This window comes from Pongo pygmaeus, chromosome 8 (genome assembly GCF_028885625.2).
Source record: "Pongo pygmaeus isolate AG05252 chromosome 8, NHGRI_mPonPyg2-v2.0_pri, whole genome shotgun sequence".
NCBI classification, from domain to species: Eukaryota; Metazoa; Chordata; class Mammalia; order Primates; family Hominidae; genus Pongo; species Pongo pygmaeus.
Genome location: NC_072381.2, coordinates 85,789,860 through 85,809,331, shown reverse-complemented (window position 1 = coordinate 85,809,331; position 19,472 = coordinate 85,789,860).

The window sequence follows — 19,472 nt, the reverse complement described above, 5'->3', positions numbered from 1 at the left end:
CTACCTTCAGCAAGATTCCTGCTGAGTTAACTTAATAAGAAAATGCCTACCTTTGATATCTGCTTTTAGTAATTTTCTGTCAACTCACCTCTTCATTCTGCTCATTGAATATAAATCCCCAGCAATCTTTGCTGTATTCAAAGTTGAGCCCATTCTCTCTTTCTTATTGCAATAGTATTGAATAAAGTCTTGCTTATCATTTTAACAAGTATCAGAATATTTTTTTAATAATAGAAAAGCCAGATTTACACAAAAGTATAAGAAAATATCATGCATAATGATACAATTTAATAAAAGACAGGGTAACACGTAAGGAACAAAAAAAATCTAAGAGTGAATGTAATCTTTACCTCTGTTTGGTGGGCTGTTGGTATAGCACAGAGGAAGTAACATCTGAACAAATTTTGATGCATAAAATGCATTTGCCAGATAAAAGAAGAGAAAAAAATCTAGAAAAAAGCAATTATGTTATAGAGGCATAGATAAATATGGAGCATTCATGGAACTAAAAATAGTTCAATATCAATTAAGTGTTAATGCCATCATGGAAAACTAGATTAGGCATCATCCAGAGGAACATGGACTATGATTTACAAATGAAAGCAGATTTTTAGGGATATCAAACAGGGAGTGAAGTAATAGGATCATATTTTAATGTTTGGTAAATTTTTCTAGAAACTTTACTGACAATTATTTGAGTGGATAATATAGGAGACTGGTAGATAACTTCCTATGGGAAGTTTTCAGAAAAATGTAACTATAAATATTACTAAGTAACAATTTATTGTAACTATGGAAATAGAGATGGAAAGTAATGAATTTATAACAGAAATTTAGAAATTAATATAAATAATATTTGTTCATTTAATTAGCTTTTGAAGCAGGGGGCAAAGATTTGGGAAAAGGCAAGGGGCACCAATGACTCCCAAGTTGTGAGGTTCATGATGCCATCAACCAAATGGACAAGTATGGATTTTTTAAATGCATGTTTCAAAAAGATAGTGAATGGCTATGGAAAATTTAGGTGGACATTCTACGTAAGTAAAAATCTTTAATGGTGATAAAGATAATCATCATGGTGACTACGATCACAATACTACTGGAGTGTTTAACATTTGTCATTTCCAAGCTTGTGTTAAATGTTTTACATACATTAACCTATTGTAATTAATTAATTCTTACATTATTTAATACATTAATTGAATTAGTTATTCAAATCTATTATTTCCATTTTGAAAGGTGGAAACTGAGGCATAGGGAAATTAAGTAACTTGACAAAAGCTACAAAACTAGTAAGACACAAAATCTAAGTTAAAAAAATCTAAATTTCGTGCACTAAATCATGAAGCTTCAGAAACACAAGAGAAGACTCAGGATCATAAAAAGGGAGTAGTCATAGGATGATAAATCATGTCAAGATAAATTACCTTATTGGGAAAAATATAACATCAGAGTAATCTTGCCTAAAACCAGGTCACCTAAACTAGAACTGACCTTACACTTCTTTGACATTTAGATACATTTTTATCAAGTCCGAAAACCTCAATACTTCTTAAACGTACAACCTCAGACAACTCACTTATTCACATTGCTTCTTTTATTTTCATGCCTAAAATGAGTTAGTTTGATATGCTGATTATTGAACTTCCTCTTAAATCTTAAATTTTAGAATTCAGAATAAGCTTGCAAAAATATTCTTACCCTAAATTAATTTTAAAGTTCACAGATAATCTCCCAGGGAAACGTGGAATAATAATGACTGAATATGCAAAAATATTTTTCGCTCTAAGTTCAGAAATACTCTTTTAAGGAAGCATGAAATAAATATGTTCTTCATTCTTAATATATCTATGTATTAGATGGTAACTTATCACAATGATCTAATTAAAAGATAATTTTCCCCACATGCACCTGTATTTGTGACAGTTTTTATCATAATTACTCAATAATTTCAAAGCAAACAAACATGAGCTGAAATTTGGTTAACAATTATGCAATACCATTTCATTTAATTTGCCTATTTCAAGCCAAATTTAAAATCATCTCTGTTAGCACAAGTCGTGTTTTGATGGCTTCTTCTAGGGGACTGTATTGAATTTGTTAGTTCAGGAACTCAGCAATAGACTGTTCTATGTAATCTAGGTAAGGTACTTATCTTACAAGAGCAGCAGCAATTTGACCAGTGGAAGTAAATTATACAACTGAAAATGACTAGGCTATGTCAGTCAGCTCCTAAGAACACCTGGCTACTAGAAAATCTCAGTGTTACTGCTATCAATTCTAAGACAGCAGTTAACAATTCTAAAAGGTTTACCCAAAAGAATCATTCTTAAAATTTACTTATTTCAGATTAAATCAAAGGGGTTCTTTACAGAAGAGTTGCCTATTTATTAACAATAAAGATGAAGAATGCTTCTCTTACCCCATTGTTTGCTCTGTTTTTTTTTTAATAATTCCCCTATGACAATACAATGTTGTTCACTTTAAGAAATTAACATAAAAATTTATATTTGAATTTCAGCTGTGTGTCTGATTTGAAGCAGGCACTTTTTGTCTTCCTTTCGTAACTTTTGTAATATGAAGAAATTCATGCTGCTCACATCAATACATGAATCTATATTGTACCAACATCCAATGTCCTTATATATATGCCATGTAATTTTCAAAAGTTAATATTTTTTCTAGGAAAAAAAACCCCACTATCTGTGGATCGACTACTTTGAGTGGTTATTAAAAAACAAAGAAAGTTATATATCCTATTTCAACTGACAGATCTAAGTATAATTTTCAGTCAAATGGCTCAGCATATAAAATAAAGGGTTTCATGGAATGGTAGGACTATATAGATTCTCAACTCCCACTTATACCAAACTTCAATTTTTGGTACTTAGAAACTTAGGCCAGGAAAAGAGAAATAAGCAGCCCACAGTGAAACAGGAAGGTAATGGCAGAACTGAGACTCAAAATCAAGTTTCTGCCTTCCAAACCCGGTGCTCATTTCGATTGTACTCTACTTCTCCAAAATATATGGCTAGTACCAAAATTTGGATGAGAATAACTTAGCAGAATTTCTAATTTTGGTATTATTGGGTCAACATTGTTCTGAAAACATAATGTGTTTATTCACGTTCACTACTTGGCCAATTTATGTATTATGCCACTTACGTATCCCTTAGTTTGCTTCTCGCCTTATTTTTTGGCCACTATTTCAATAAAACTAGAAGTGATTTTACACAAACTGGGAGGAAAATCAATGGAAGACCTTGTTGGTCACCAAGGCAACGTATACTGTAGCATCTCTCCTGAGTTCCAGTAGTGAACTCTTATTCAGCCAAAAGCAAATGTTTGAACATTGGACATCAGCTTCAGCTGATCCCCCATTCCTTGGGTTCAGGCATCACTAGAGCATTTGTTTAACTGTTATATGTGCATGAACACTAAGGAGTCTTCTGAGAAATCATTAAAGCTCAGGGAAGAATACATCTTATTTGATTAAATGGGAAAGTTTTAGTCATCAGGGAAGAGAGTCCTTTTTGAGTACAGTTTTGTTTTTTCACTAATATTTGTCTCCCAGAGTAGGCTAGCCCCTAATGGATTCATGTCTTGGTTCTACAAACCACAGGAAATCAGTAGATAAAAATGAAAAGAGCTGGTTCACTGAAAATTCTGCAAAATGTTAAAAAAGCCATAAGGTGATGGTGATTATTGAATAATATTAAGTAAAGCAAAATGAATGCTAGGATTTACTTTGTGATGAGCAATCATTGAGTTTTCCATCCAGAGAACATACTGCCTCCACTTTGTGAGATGGTGTTGCTGTCCAGCGAACAAAGCAGTAACCAGTGAACTTTGGGAAGGAAACAATGTGAAGTCACAATTACTCAGCAGGATGAGAATTGTTTGTAAGGATGTGAGGACCCTCAGAAAATAGTTAAGGATATCCCAGAAATACAAAAGATGTGGAGATAATCCTATGGTGGACTGAAACCTCGCATGAAAAAGTATTTGTTTGATGAATTAAATTATTACTAAAAAATGTGACCCCTTAAGCTGGAAAGATAAAAAGAAAACTCAGGTTTCATTTGCAAACATTATGGATACAACAATTTTCCTATCTTCTAAAATCTACTAAAAGGACTCGATGAATCTTACATTAGGTGTCTTCATCCAAATCATTTGGTACCGTAGGTAAACAGGTGCACCTACAAATTAAATAGCAGAAAGGAAGAGGTGTAAAAAGAAAGAAAATTCCTTTGGAATCTACAAACATTTTTACTTTAATCTTGGGACTGAAAGCCCATTACATTGCCATATGGGAGACAAGCTATCCAACAATATATTCACACATATAGATTCTGACACAATGTTAAATTTTGCAATCTCATTCACAACAGCTTATAAAAATAAGAGATGTATAATACAGAGTTTCCTTCGCCTCCAAATAAAAATTATTTTATAAATGTATGTCTCAGTTGATACCTTGGCTTTTTGACCCCACCTTTTTTGCTTTTTTGCTTTGAAGATCTAGTAGAGTAACCTGGTGAAAAATATATATGTATTACTGTATTTCTGAAATCTTACAGGCAATGTTGAGTGAAAGCAGCAATACCTAATAAGATATCCCATTTAAATGTGTTTTACTTTTATATAACATGTTTAAAAGGAAAAACTAAAATTTATTTTTACAATATTTACAAAATTACTGAAACTATAAAGAAAAGCAAATTTAATAGAGTGGCTATCTGTGGTAGGAAAGAAGGTACTTACCACTGGTAGAAGCTTATGAAATGTTGGAAAGGTCATTTTTCTTGACCACTATAATTATTATTTAAATGGAATATGTTTTTATATACTTTCCTGTATATGTGCTTTATTTCATAATAAAAACAGCTAAGAAATATTTACCCTTCATTTTCTCTAGCATAATAAAATATTTTTGGTTCTGATAGAGACAGTATCCTATAAATAGACAATAGATCTTACAAGATGCTGAAATTGAATAGTGTTCTTGGCAAAGTTTGTCCATTCTCTTGTTTGTTGCTTTTGTGTTTGTATAATAATATGAAGAATTACTATTTTTAAAAAATTACATAATAACTACTCATGCCAAAATATCTTAGAGAGATTTTCATAAAATACTCCTTTAATTTTTAAAATCACAATACTGGTCAGGAAATCGAGACCATCCTGGCTAAGACAGTGAAACCCCGTCTCTACTAAAAATACAAAAAATTAGCCGGGCATGGTGGCGGGTGCCTGTAGTCCCAGCTACTCGGGCGGCTGAGGTAGGAAAATGGCGTGAACCCAGGAGGCGCAGGTTGCAGTGAGCCGAAAGCCAAGATCGCGCCACTGCACTCCAGCCTGGGAGACAGAGCGAGACTCTGTCAACAACAACAACAAAAAATCGCAATACTACTGCTATAATCACTGCCAATGGCAACAGGACTGATTTGGGCTGAAACAAATCTTAGATATGGGCTCCAAGGTGCATTTTGTGTGTGTCACCTTCATTTCAATGGAAATCTCAAGGTTCTCGTCAATGTCTAAATTATTAAAGCATTCCTCAGAGATGGGCTGATAGGGTTTCCCTAGTGTCTAACTACCTAATATTTCAAATCAGTTGCTATGATATTGGACCCTGCTTCTTCTTCCTTGGCAGGCTTTGACTCTCTTCTGTCAGTCACATTCGAGTTTAATTAATTCTCTGGACAGTCCATCTGGCATAGATTCCTCTCTGGAGAGCCAGCTCTTCCTCTCGGACTTAACACTCCTTGCTGCAGCCACTCTGGCAAGCAACATCTCTGCCTGGAGTTAGGAATCCCTTCAAAGGAGCAATGAAGCCAGCCTACCTGTATAATTTACTATCATAAAAAGGGATACTTATCCAAGATAGTATGACAGACAACTTCTCTCTTCTCAAGAGTCACCCAACCTTTTTGACTCTCCCAATAAATGATAGAAAATGGCTTTCCTACCCCTAAGGCTACATGTCCTCCCCACTCTAATGCCAGTAACCAGCAATTCTTCATTCTCAGGTACGCAACTAAGGTCCGAATTGTGATGTTCAGATAAGCTGAGTCACAGCGTTCAAACAAGGCTGCAGAGTACGCCATGTGAATGTGTGCAGAAACATTTTATAAAAAATAATACATAGGATGAGAGAGTAGCTATTGCTCACAGACTTAGGATTGAATTCTGGTCCTGCCACTTACTAGCTGTTTTGTTCGGAGCACCTACCTCTTGGGATATGTACATATATATTGCATATAAAAGGGTGAGCATAGAGCATTGCGTGTAATAAACACTTAATGACTGTAAAGTTATGCTATTCTTACTGCCGCACCTGTAATTTTAAATCTTATGCAAATTATGAGCAATAATTTCCATTTTTATAAAAACTCACATATAATATTATAAATAAAACCCAAAGCCATATGAAATGTTAATTTCAATTAGGCAGACTAGCAAACTCTAAAGAAAATAAAGTCTTCGTTGTGTCCAAATGGACTTGGGTAATTTTCTTTCCCCATTTTATCATCACTCTCTTAGACTCACTAACTTTCTAACAAATTCAAACCCCTTGAAATGTCTGTTACTCCCATAACTGCACTCCAAGAGGAAAGAATTCTTTGTACCTTGCACAAGCTCTTAATCCAAATTCTCCCACCCTGTGTCTAATTCCTTCAGATCACACTGTTAGCTAGGATTTGTTTGTTACTTTAACCAGCTTGTCCACCACGTGGGTCCTGTGGATCCCTACATTTTTTTCAATAACCTTTCTAAGTAACCTATATTTTAACAGCAATGAATAATACTGCATATGGCAAAAACAAAACAAAAACCCTCATGTAAATCAAACTGTTAACATACATTTAAATATTAGGCTATTAGTGAACAAAAGAGAAAAAAAGAAATAGAGCCAGTTTCCCACGAAAGGAGAATAACAAATAAACAAAAGCAAATGATTATTCTTGCCACACTATACAGGGTCTGGAGAGAAAAGAAAATAAAAGATAATTGCTCAGATTAATTGGCCGTTAAATTTTCACTGCTAGCAAATTTCAATTTAATCATTCTGGAGGAAAAATAAATATGTAGGATGATAAGTATTTTACATGCAAAAGACCTTTATTACTCTTTTCAAAAGATTTTATGCAATTAAAGAAATTTCAGTCAAAATAACAGGAGATTTGATAGTTTAGACTCTTTGGAAATGTCTATCAAAAGACTCCTAATGTTTTCTGAGAGAACAGAATTATGAAATGAACAAGTCTACTCACCAAAACTAAGAAGAATGCATTATTAGTATTAGAAGCTAGTTTTGGTGTCACAGGGTAAATCTATGATATTTACTCAACTGTCATGACAAACCAAGGGCTTAGGAACTGACAAAGTAGCTCAGATCTAGAGAAAAATGAAACTTTCAAAGACAACTAGTACAAGCAGTCATTATGTTGCTGTAGGTAGTCAGGCAGACATGAGCAGTGCAGGAGAGAGCCCCTCTCCTCCCCACACCGACCAGGAATGTCAGGCCACCATAGGTTTGTGTGATACCAGTTTTCATTGATGATCTTTGCCTAGTTTCACTATGTGATTAGGTTAGAGAGCTGTTAAAACTGTCTCTCTAAAATAATAATTGGTCTCAGCCAGCACCAGGGGAAGGCAGTCTCCCAGTAGATTGAAACACCTAAAGTCGGTGATCAGCAGCTTTTTGAGAAGATCCCAGGAGTTGGGTGAGTGGGCTCAAGCATGCACACTAAGAAGTAAAATGGTAGAGTTTAACTAGTATATGACCTTCCTCTAGAAACACTCAAGTGGTAAGGGAAGAACGCCTGAAGTGAGCATGTGCACTATTTCGATAAACACCCTGTTCATGCGGCCCCTTTCAAGTGCTGGCAGACCACTGCTCTTCTGGACAGTCCATCACAAGGGAAGAGTCAGGGGACAAGTAACACAACCAGGAAGCATGCCAAGATTTAAGACCCGAAGTCAAAAGTCAAAACACACACTTGATCTCTCAAGTAGTCTGCTTGGCCCTCTTCCAAGTGTACTTTATATTTCCTTTCATTCCTGATCTAAATTTTTAAATAAACTTTAATTCCTGCTCAAAAAATTGCCTTGCTCTCTTGCTCTGCCTTATGCCCCTCAATCGAATTCTTTCTTCCAAGGAGCCAAGAATTGAAGTTGCCGCAAACCCGTACAGATTCACTGCCATTAACAATTATAATGTCAGTGTAACTAGTAATTATAATGATTAGTTAATATAATATAAGAATGACACAGTTAGGTCAAAACAAAGACAGAAAGTGAACAGATATAAAAATGGCAAGAAGCAATTAGGGCTAACCCAATTAATCTGATAAGCTCACAATCTGAAACCAGTCTGTGACAGCTGGAAATTTGGCGTCTACTGACAACAAGGGCTAAAAGTACTCCTTAGGACAGACTTGCTCACTAGCTAAATCCAGGAAACAAGGTGAAGTACTCCTATTCCTGGAAGTTTCCTGAAACCCAATCTCTGCTTCAAATTATAACGAAAGACTCATGGAAAATAAAGACTCAGCTTTGTTAACGGAATTAAATCAAGCTACCAACTAGAATTGTGACTGGATCTGTAGCATTGCCAATATAATCTAAAAGCACCATTTTAAAAATTGCTTTAAAAGATATGATTCTGAATTGGGACTTGGAGAGAATGGCAAAACTATTAAAGAGGAGGGAAAATTAGAAACAGAGGAAACGATTTCATATCCTGACAAAGATGACAAGTCTTTGGAAGTATTCTGACCTGAAATGCATAACCTCAATCTATTTGTGGGAAAATATTAGACAGACCCCAAATAGAACATATTCTTCAAATATATCAGCATAATAGAGGCAGGGATGGCTGTGAACTTTCCCAGATTAAAATAAACACAGAAGACATAATAATTGAATGCAAGAGCTCATGTACTGGAGGGAAGCAAACACCATGAAGAACATTATTAAGTCAGAGAGCAAAACTGAAATATGAATGCTATATTAAATAAAAATTTTGTATCACTTTTAAATTTAGTAAAATTGGGAGCATTAAGTCATCATTGTTTTAAGCCATTAAGTTTTGAGTGGTTTGTTAAGCAATCATATTTAACTTATCTTCTTGGTTCCCCTTATATCAGTTATTAGTTCACCAGTCACTTTACCTCTTACATAAAATTGACTTTGCCACTAAACTTACAGTAGTCACATATTTACTAATAATGACAAACTTCATGTATTTTTCAATTTATGTTCAATTTCAGTTGAGATATTCAGCAAAGATTTATCAAGAAACTCCTATATGCCAGGCATTTTTCAAAGTTCTTGGGTTGTTGTAGAGAAAAAAAGACAATGTCTTGGCTGTCCTGGGCAACGGGCAAGGCTATTATTAAAATACCATGCATGACTCCATTGGAGAAAAAACTCCAACGAAAATAGGACTGTGGAGTAGTTAGTGTTACATGTCTCACTGAAAGTCAGAGAATGTACAATAAAGAATTCATTATAAATATATCTCTGGGGGAAAAATTAGATAATTGAGGGTTAGAATGATTGCAGTCAGAGTGAAAATAATAAGGTTCCAATATTTTCTTCCTTTTATTTGTTTTCACAGATGATAATAGTATTTGAATTGTGTAAACAATATTTACATATTGCATTTGATTGGTGTGTCTCCTCTGAAGCACAGCCATCATGTTTTGGTTTTTAATTTATATTTTAGAAATACTAGATGAATTGAACTATCTTTAAAGTTTCTTTATTCTGGACTTTATTGATTGCATACTCTGAGTGTTATATAACATGTTTCCCTGCCTCTTGCATTTTCTATAGACTGGCTATTAGGTATAGATATTTAATTAATTTCAACATTCTGGCAACACACAAAAACCTCAAAAGTAGTTATTTATTTTAATAAGAAAGAGCCTTACCCATTTCTAAGTCATTATGCATGAAGCCCAGAAGATTATTTATTCAGATTATTTATGAACTACTTAACAGTTTTGTAACTTTAGGCCAGTTATTTTGTCTTCCTAAGCATCAGTTTCATTATATAAAATAGACATGATACTTAAACTTAACTCCAGTTCTTTGTGATATTAAATATAAAGCAGCCTTTACAATAGGCAGGTCAGAGTAAGCATGTATTGGCTTTTAATCAGCAATTCATCTCACATTTAAAAGACCAGACCAGCAGCTTGCAAGAAGATAGCTTAAGGGTATTTTATCTAGTTATATTTATCTATATGAAAAGTTATCAGCATCACATATCCACTTAAAGAAGAGATTCTCATAAAAGGTTGAAATAATTTCATTGGAATTACCTAAGGTTTATAGACAATTGGAATTTGGAATGGGTAAGGATTGGTAAGGACTGGGGACTCTATATTTTCTACACTTTTATTAGAGAGTGATAACTAGTTGTCATTATTATTAGTAATAAATGTTTTCCTACAATATGTTGTATTGACAAAAGTACTTAAGCTAGATTTATTTGTACTTTTGCCTTGACACATGATAATAGAATCTGTTCAAGTCTTATACAAAATTTGAACCCCCAAATTTACACTTCACTTCTACCTTATCAATAGGAGGTGCAAGTTTACTATGGTCAAGAATTCACTGAAAAGAAAACAGCTCCAAGATAGAGAGAAAACATTCAAGTGTTTCAGCAAAGGTGATGCCTGGTGAGAAATATTTGCTGCTTCAATAAGTCTGATTGAATTCACCAAACTAAAAGAGGAGAATGAGCTCTGAAAAAAAAAATGTTGCATGCTTCCCTGCTGCCTTCTTTTTTGACCAGGTGTGAAGTTTAACAACTGGAGCTCCAAACACTTCATAATCATTCAGTACAATTGTCAGAACTTGGAAAGATGTTGTAAGACTGCTTTGGATGAGTGAGAAATTATTGTTTGCACTATACCAACCCCAATACTGCAATGAATAAACTAATCTAGAGAACAGAGGCTACATCTCTAGAAAAAGTGACATAATTGTAAAACTGACTTGGTTCTTTTGGAGGCACAAAGAAACTTCAAATAGCATACTTACTCTATGAAAGTTATATGTAGGAGTAAGCATTACTACCTCTAATTGCAAATGATGCCTCTCATTGCCAGGCATCACCTTTGCTGAAACATTTGAATGTTTCCTCTCCATCTTGGAGCTGTTTTCTTTTCAGTAAATCATTGACTGTAGTAAACTTGTAGCTCCTATTGATAAGGTGGAAGTGAAGTGTTGCAGATGCAGAGATGTAACATGCTTTGGCCAACTTTGTATAAAACAAGGGAGTGTCAGAAATCTAATTCATTTCTTTTGATCTTTATTTCTCTGATATTTACTACTCTAGTACTCATTATCTGAAGTGTGATACTCTCATATTCAGGGACTTACTATTTTCTTATAAAAGGAAATAAGATAGAAGACACCAGATAACCATTAATCAGTGGATATAAAAAAAATATTTCTTATATTTTTTTCTAAGATTTGAGAATACCACTGATCTTAGCTACAGTAATTAGGCCATGATTAGGAACATTTTCTACAGTCAATAATTTGGGTGTACATACTTGGACTTTTTTCCTGATTGACCCACAAACATCCCTGAATGTTTTCTAATGAGAAAGACAAAGACAAAATTTATATTCTGCCTCCAAAAAAGTCAATGAAAGAAATATAGTGCTTGGTCTATATCCATTTCACATAGCACACACTCAAGTAGTTGATCAGCTGATTTTAATTCAGGAATGAAACCATAATCTCTTTTCAGTAGCATGTAAACCCTGTCATATATTTTATAAAATATGCATACCCTTTGGTTTCTACAGATGTAATCCTGGACCCAGTCATGTAGTTAGAGGCCTGTGTTTTTTTTTACAGAAAGAATGATGTGTGAATGATTTTATACATCATTTCAGAAAATATTCTTAAAAAGTAAAGTGACAAACTCAAGACATAATCTTAAAGCAAATTTTGCCTGCATTACATCATTATCATTATGTGACAAGTATGTTTTTGCACCCATTCTGTGACCTCCTGAGAATTTAACACCTTCATATTGCCCTTTGCCTATTATCAGATTTCCTATGTGACCCTTGGGCTTGCCTGACTCTATAACATCACATGTTCCAAAATTATAGCTCTTTTTTCCTTTTCACAAACTCCCCGTTCCTCACGTGGATTTAAATTAAGTTGTTAGAAAATCAAAGAATTTGCTATGTGATACCGTCTCCTCTTACACATTTTAACCTTCCCAAAGACATTTTAATCCTAATTATAAAAATATATAATTAAATTGTTACACAAATTTTTAAAACAGTGGTTTTCAGACTATTTTTTTCTCAGCAAGTTTTTATTAAAAAAAAAAACTTACACCAAAACCCAATATGCAAATTAGATAAACGCAGAGCTGATTGCTGAATTTAGGGTGGAGACATTTAAGAAAACTTCTCAGAAGGCTCTGGTCTTGTTACTCAGAGCACAACTTCATCTGTCAAAATAATAGCTAACATCAGCCTTATCACTGGGAGAAGAGAAAATAGGCAGGGTTTTAATTACTTCCTTCCAACATGGAAAATTTGCTAAGATCTACACAGTTAACCTATTCTTATGCATAATAAATGTCTTCAATGTCCACCAATGTTCTCTTAGAAGAAGGAATCAGGAAGACACAACTACTGATCCCCTTTCCATCTACTACCAACATTTTCTGAAATTTGATGTTTAAAGAGTCGCTGTGTAATTTTTGACTTGTCATGTAAGTCTAGTGCGACAGTAAACAAGGGCACTCTTCTATATAAAATCTGTTTTATATAGATTGGATTAAGAAAATGTGGCACATATACACCATGGACTACTATGCAGCCTTATGAGTTCATGTCCTTTGTAGGGACATGGATGAAGCTGCAAACCATCATTCTCAGCAAACTATCACAAGGACAAAAAACCAAACACTGCATGTTCTCACTCATAGGTGGGAATTGAACAATGAGAACATTTGGACACAGGAAGGTGAAGGTCACACACCGGGGCCTGTTGTGGGGTGGGGGGAGGGGGGAGGGATAGCATTAGGAGATATACCTAATGTAAATGACCAGTTAATGGGTGCAGCACACCAACATGGCACATGTGTACATATGTAACAAACCTGCATATTATGCACATGTACCCTATAACTTAAAGTATAATAAATATATATATATATAAATCTGTTTTATATAGATATACTAAAACAGATATAAGAAATGTGATTGAAAGTTCTCTTTTAAAGTTACCTTCAAAAAGTCTTTTCTTTTAGGATTTAATGGCTTCAATCATGTCAAATAGCTTTTCTTTTATTTATTTTAAGTTGGGGAATAGACAAAAGTCATACATAATTTAACAAAATAAATAAGGCAAATGCAGTAATATTGGTGTATTTTTAACCACAAAAAATATTGGTAGATGGCAAATGATATACTCTGGCTTCCAAGCTATACAAGATATAATATTTTTGGAGTACAGTTGAGATAATAGAAGACAAAAGTAACTTCAACTTGGATACTAATCCACCATGTTGATTTCTGATTAGCCCTCGTTCCTTGAATGCCTCCTGATTTCTACTTTATTTACTGTTCTTAGTATAAGAACATGTCAACCTTGATGTTATCACAGAAATTACAAGCTATGAGGCAAATAGCATTCTTGCCTGTTCTGAACAGTTGCCTTTAATTGTATTACACAGACCACTTATACTGTCTCCCTATAGTATATTACTCCTGAGTCTGGAGGTAACATGTGTGAAGATCTCTACCTTTCTTGCAGCCACCCAAGAACATGCTTCTGTCTATAAGTTACCCAATAAGACAGCCTTTACAAACAAGCTGGATTTGTATGCCTCATTCTTTGTTTTCTTGGATCCTTTGGTATTTGGGGACCCCTTTGCACATATTGCCCTTTCACAGAAAACTAATAAATAATATTAGTGTTTTGGATGTGTGCCATTCTAATCTGTGTGCTTTTCAAAAATTATTTCTTATGTTTCTCACTAAAATTGTGTGTAACAATATTAACATTTTCAATTACATATGTATAAATTGGAAAACAAAGAGGCCTGGTAACTTGCTCTGGTTGCCTCCCAAGTTACTACCATTTATGTAGACTCTGTGTAGCTACTTCCCACATTGATTCTGAGTTCATGTTGTGACTCACTTTAACCAATATAAAACAGCAATAGACACTGAGATCATCTAGGTTTAGTACTCAAGAAGGCATGGTGGCTTCTACTTTTGCATTTTGGGGAGCCCTGGTCCACCATGTAAGTCATTCATCTACACTACTGGAGGTACTACATGGAAAGAATATGGTAAAATCATTTTGTTTGTTTGTTTGTTTGTTTAAGTTCTGAGATACATGTGCAGAACGTGCAGGTTTGTTACATAGGTATACACGTGCCATGGTGGTTTGCTGCACCTATCAAACCATCATCTAGGTTTTAAGCCTGCATGCATTAGGTATTTGTCCTAATGCTCTCCCTTCCATTGACCCCCAGCCCCCAACAGGCCCTGATGTGTGACGTTCCCCTCCCTGTGTCCTTGTGTTCTCATTGTTCAACTCCTACTCATGAATGAGAACATGCAGGGTTTGGTTTTCTGTTCCTGTGCTAGTTTGCTGATAATGATGGTTTCCAGCTTCATCCATGTCCCTGCAAAGGACATGAACTCATCCTTTTTTATGGCTGCATAGAATTCCGTGGTATATATGTGCCACATTTTCTTTATTCAGTCTGTCATTGATGGGTATTTGGGTTGGTCCCAGGTCTTTGCTATTGTAAACAGAGCCACAATAAACATATGTGTGCATATTGGAAAGACAATCATGAGAGAGAGAGACAACCCCAGCTGGCCTCATGAACAAGCTGAAGTCAGATTTTAAGCCACCCCAACAAAGTACCAAATGAAAGTGAAGCCATCTTTAGTTTTCTTCCCCGCTTGCCATCTTACTAAACCTGCATGAGACATCAAAAACATAACCAGGAAAAAAAACCATATATATGAGCTGCAGTCAACATTCTGAGTTTGGGAAATAATAAAATGCTTGTTGTTTTAAGCCGGTAAGATTTGGAGGCTAGTCATAGTGGCTCCCACCTATAATCCTAGCATTTTGGGATGCCGAAGTGACTCATTGCTTGAGCCCAGAGTTCAAGACCCACCTGGGCAACATAGTGAGACATTATCTCTATGAAAAATAAAAATTAGCTGGGGGAAAAAAAATGAAAAAGATTTGGGACAGCTAATTACACCAAGTATATCACCAAAACACATATTTATGGATTACATAGCTTAGCGAACAGGGATTTGAACATGGCAAATGGCTCAAGGTCCTATGCTTTTAATTAGTAGAATGCCCATATCATGCCAAAACCATACTGATGCATATAGACTTATACAGCACTGAAGTTCTGAATTAAGATGCAACACGCTTATCATAGCATGGTGCCAAAATTATCCCCATCCACTGAATTTTCTCCATCATGAGATGATTTTTAACATCATAATTTTAAAATGTTGAATAGTCCAATACTTTATACTACTTGTAATCTCTAATTGTCCATCTAATACCACAATTGATACTCAAAATTCTAATTCATTTTATTCTCACCCTAAAAGTCTACTTTCTTGTCTTCTTCATCTTAGTAACAATGCCTGTTTCTCAAGAGGATAATTTGTAGTTATTCTTGAATTATCTCTTTCTTTCATACAAATAATTTAGTCTGTTAATGAATATTATTGGTTTGCCCTTTGAAATATTTTCCTAGAATTATCTGTACCTCTATATCACTGATTCAAATCACCAAACTCTCTTGCCTATGCTAGTTCAATACTATTCTAACTGCCTTTTAATCTTTTTCTCTGTCAGTCCAATCTCAGTATAGCAGCCAGAGTAATGCTTTTGACACTCAAGAGAGTTCCACTTTCGGCACGAGAGTATAAGCTCCCTATTAACCAACATTCCATCAGATAGCAACTAAAATTTCTGGGTATAGCTGGGTATTCTGGAGAATAAGCAAAAGCAAGTATATTCAAGAGGGAAGTCAAAATGTGGAAAAGTGATTAGGCTGAGAATAATTCCCCACTACCAAGTTTTCTTTTCTTTTTCTTTTTTTTTTTTTTTTGAATCTTTTTGCAGAAGGCAGGCTGAACCCACTCCTACCCCCATAATTTTTTTTTTTAATCTTTGCGAGAAGGCAGGCTGAAGTCATGTAGGGTATGATACAGGTAATTTTTTTTCTAGCTACATAAACCAGGAAACGGAGCCCAGACAATAAGAGCTAGTTGACAGGGAGTATAGGGTAATGAGGGGCTAAAGAAGTAAATCCCCCAACTCTGTATGATTACTTCTAAAGTTTCTGGTTAATCCCTGAGCCATACATTTTTTAGAAAGACTTAAGGGGATGCAGCAAAGACTTAAAACATTAAACTGACGTTTAAAATAAGTTCATAGCAGCAGGGAAGAGTATAGCCAATTGCTTGCTAAAACAAAAATATCAACATTTTTCAGAGGAATATAACAAAATACAGAATCTTCACAACATAATACTCACAATATGTAGGTTATAATTCAAAGTAATCTGACATACAAAAAGAAAATGTAACCCATTTTCAAAGAAGAAAAGGCAATCAGCAAATGCCAACCAGATGACACCGATGCTGAAATTAACAGACAAGACTTTAAAGTAGCTATTGTAACTATGAGAACTATGTTTAATAAGGTAAAGAAAAAAATGGATTCAAAATAAATAAAAGATACAAAACTTCTTAAAATAAATAAAATCATAAAAAGCCTAGAAAGAAAATTATTGACAAAAATTATCAGATGGGCTAATAACAAATGGAAGTGACACGTCAAAGTCATTGAACTTGAAGATAGATCACAGAAGTTATAAAGAAGAGTAATTTAAATTTTAAAATAATTAACAGTACCTTAGAAATCTGTGAGTTAATATCAAAAAGTTTAATTCCTGGATAATTACAGAAGTCTCTCTTTTCCTCTGCAGTTACATCACCTTATTACCACTGATTGAATACTTCACACTTGCTTAAAGCCTTTTCTGGTCCTTGCTGTTTCTTCTGCCTCAAACTTATTTAAGCTTGATATCAAATACCTTGTTTTCTTACCTCTTTCCTCTTTCTTTCTTTTGTTTATTATTTTGTTTTGTTTTGTTTTTTTTGAGACAGAGTTTCGCTCTTGTTGCCCAGGCTGGAGTGCAGTGGCACGATCTCAGCTTATTGCAACCTCCCAACCTCCACCTCTGGGATTCAAGCAATTCCCCAGCCTCAACCTCCTGAGTAGCTGGGACTACAGGCACCTGCCATCACGCCTGGCTAATTTTTTTATATTTTTAGTAGAGACGGGGTTTCACCATGTTGGCCAGGCTGGTCTTGAATTCCTGACCTCAGGTGATCCGCCTGCCTCAGCCTCCCAAAGTGCTGGGATTACAGGCATGAGCTACCAAATCCAATCTTCTTACCTCTTTCAAGTCTCTTCTCTACTCATTCTGTTTATAATGTACTTGTCTCACCTATTCTTTCTTTCCCCTTATGCTGCTTTCATTTTTTCTACAACATTTATAATCTGAACTACTATAGATTTGTCTCAGGTTTTGTTTCGTTTTTCCTTAGTAGATTGTAATTAAATGATGCCTAGAATTCATTTCTGTTTTATTACCTACTATAGTCTCAGAAGGTAAACTCAATAATTATTGGTTAAACCGACATGAATGAATGAGCAAATGAATGAATGGATATAACATGTGGAGACAACTAGATCTAACTCTAGATGTTCCAGTTTTCCTGGAACACAAGAGTATTTTGTAGCCTGGGCTAGAGAATTGAGAAAATTGAGCATCCATATCTCCACAGAATAACTTCTCTGCTCAACTGCCTGTTCTCTCTAACTGACAAAGAAATGATTTAGAATTTCACCCTCTGCAGTCTCTCTTCTTCAGTAGGCAAATTTGGTATTCGTTTGATTAATTTGGGACTCATTGGATACCCACAGTACACAGAATTCTGCTTTGTTAGACTATACCCAAGGTGATAATCAATTTCCTCTAAAAAAGAGTTATCTAGTTTCATCTCTCCCAGAGGAAAGCTACATTTGACCCTTGGGAATTGTAATAGAATAAAATTACCTGAAATACCTAGAGTGTATAAATTTTATTTTTCTGTTCCCAACTTTTTCACCCTGAATACCTATATACTAAAAGATCGAATAATTACTGTGCTAGCACTTAGCCATGTGTCTGTAGATCAATGGTTGAGTGTGTTGAGAATCACCACCCTCTTTCCTTTCTGTTAAAGGAAGGCTCTGACAAAAATGAATAGAGTAGAATACAGAGTTTGTCCTTAGGGCCCAATAAATATGATATTAAAGTTGAATCTATTTTCTTTATGATTCTTCTGGCCCATGGAAGAATAGGAAACAATCTCTCAGTCAGGACACAATGTTGTCAAAGACAAAAAGAAACATGCCTTATTAAGGGTGAAAGTTTTGTCACTATAAGGTAACATTGCACTCTCTTAAAAATTGATTTTTTAATATAAGAAAAGTTATTTAAGCAGGTTATTTTAATGCGTTAATAGTAAAAGAATAATGAGTCTATTGCTTCACTGGTGGGAGTATTAATATGGATACCTTTGAAAATTGATACTTGAACTGAAAGAAATATATGTTTTTGGCTCATAGGATGGGCATAGGAACCCATTTTTCCTAACCCATTCCCAATTCCCCTTCACTCCTATGTGTGAAACTTAGAACAGATATCATCAGTGGCCATTTCTGGAGATTATAGTCCTAACTTGGGCCATTGCAGAGATCCTGGAAGGATCTTCCAGGAAGGAAGCAGTTGTCTTATTATGAGAAGGAACTGAAATTTCCCATCAAAGGGCTTAAAGAAAGGGCTGCTTAATAAGCATATTCCAAACTGAAAGCAAGTAAGTCAGGTTAGGAGTGAGGGAAAATTTTCCTGAGCACTCAGTCTGAGATCAAGGAAAACCATGTTAACCAAAACCTTAATATTTAACTTTCTACATTGTACTTCCTTTCAGAAATTGTTCCAATCCCTCAGCAGAGAAATGTATATATTAAAAGTGCTGAAGTCATATTTTGGCCAAACACATGATGGACAAGAGTTAAAATCTATATTCAGCCAAAGCCAAGCTTGAAGTAAAATATCACATTTCAGACATGGAAATGAATTTAAAGTTTATCCAAACAATGTAGGGTAGTATTACAATTTTATTCCTTTAAAGTTTTGTGGTGACATGTTAAGTTTGGTATTAAAGTCAGAAAGAAAAATACTTAAGCATTATTTCTTGCTAATTCCTTACACAGATGCTGTACTGAAGGCTAACTTTCCACTGACGCCAGTGTAAGTACAAGCTAAGATTTGGATGGTGCAACCTCTATAGGTTCCT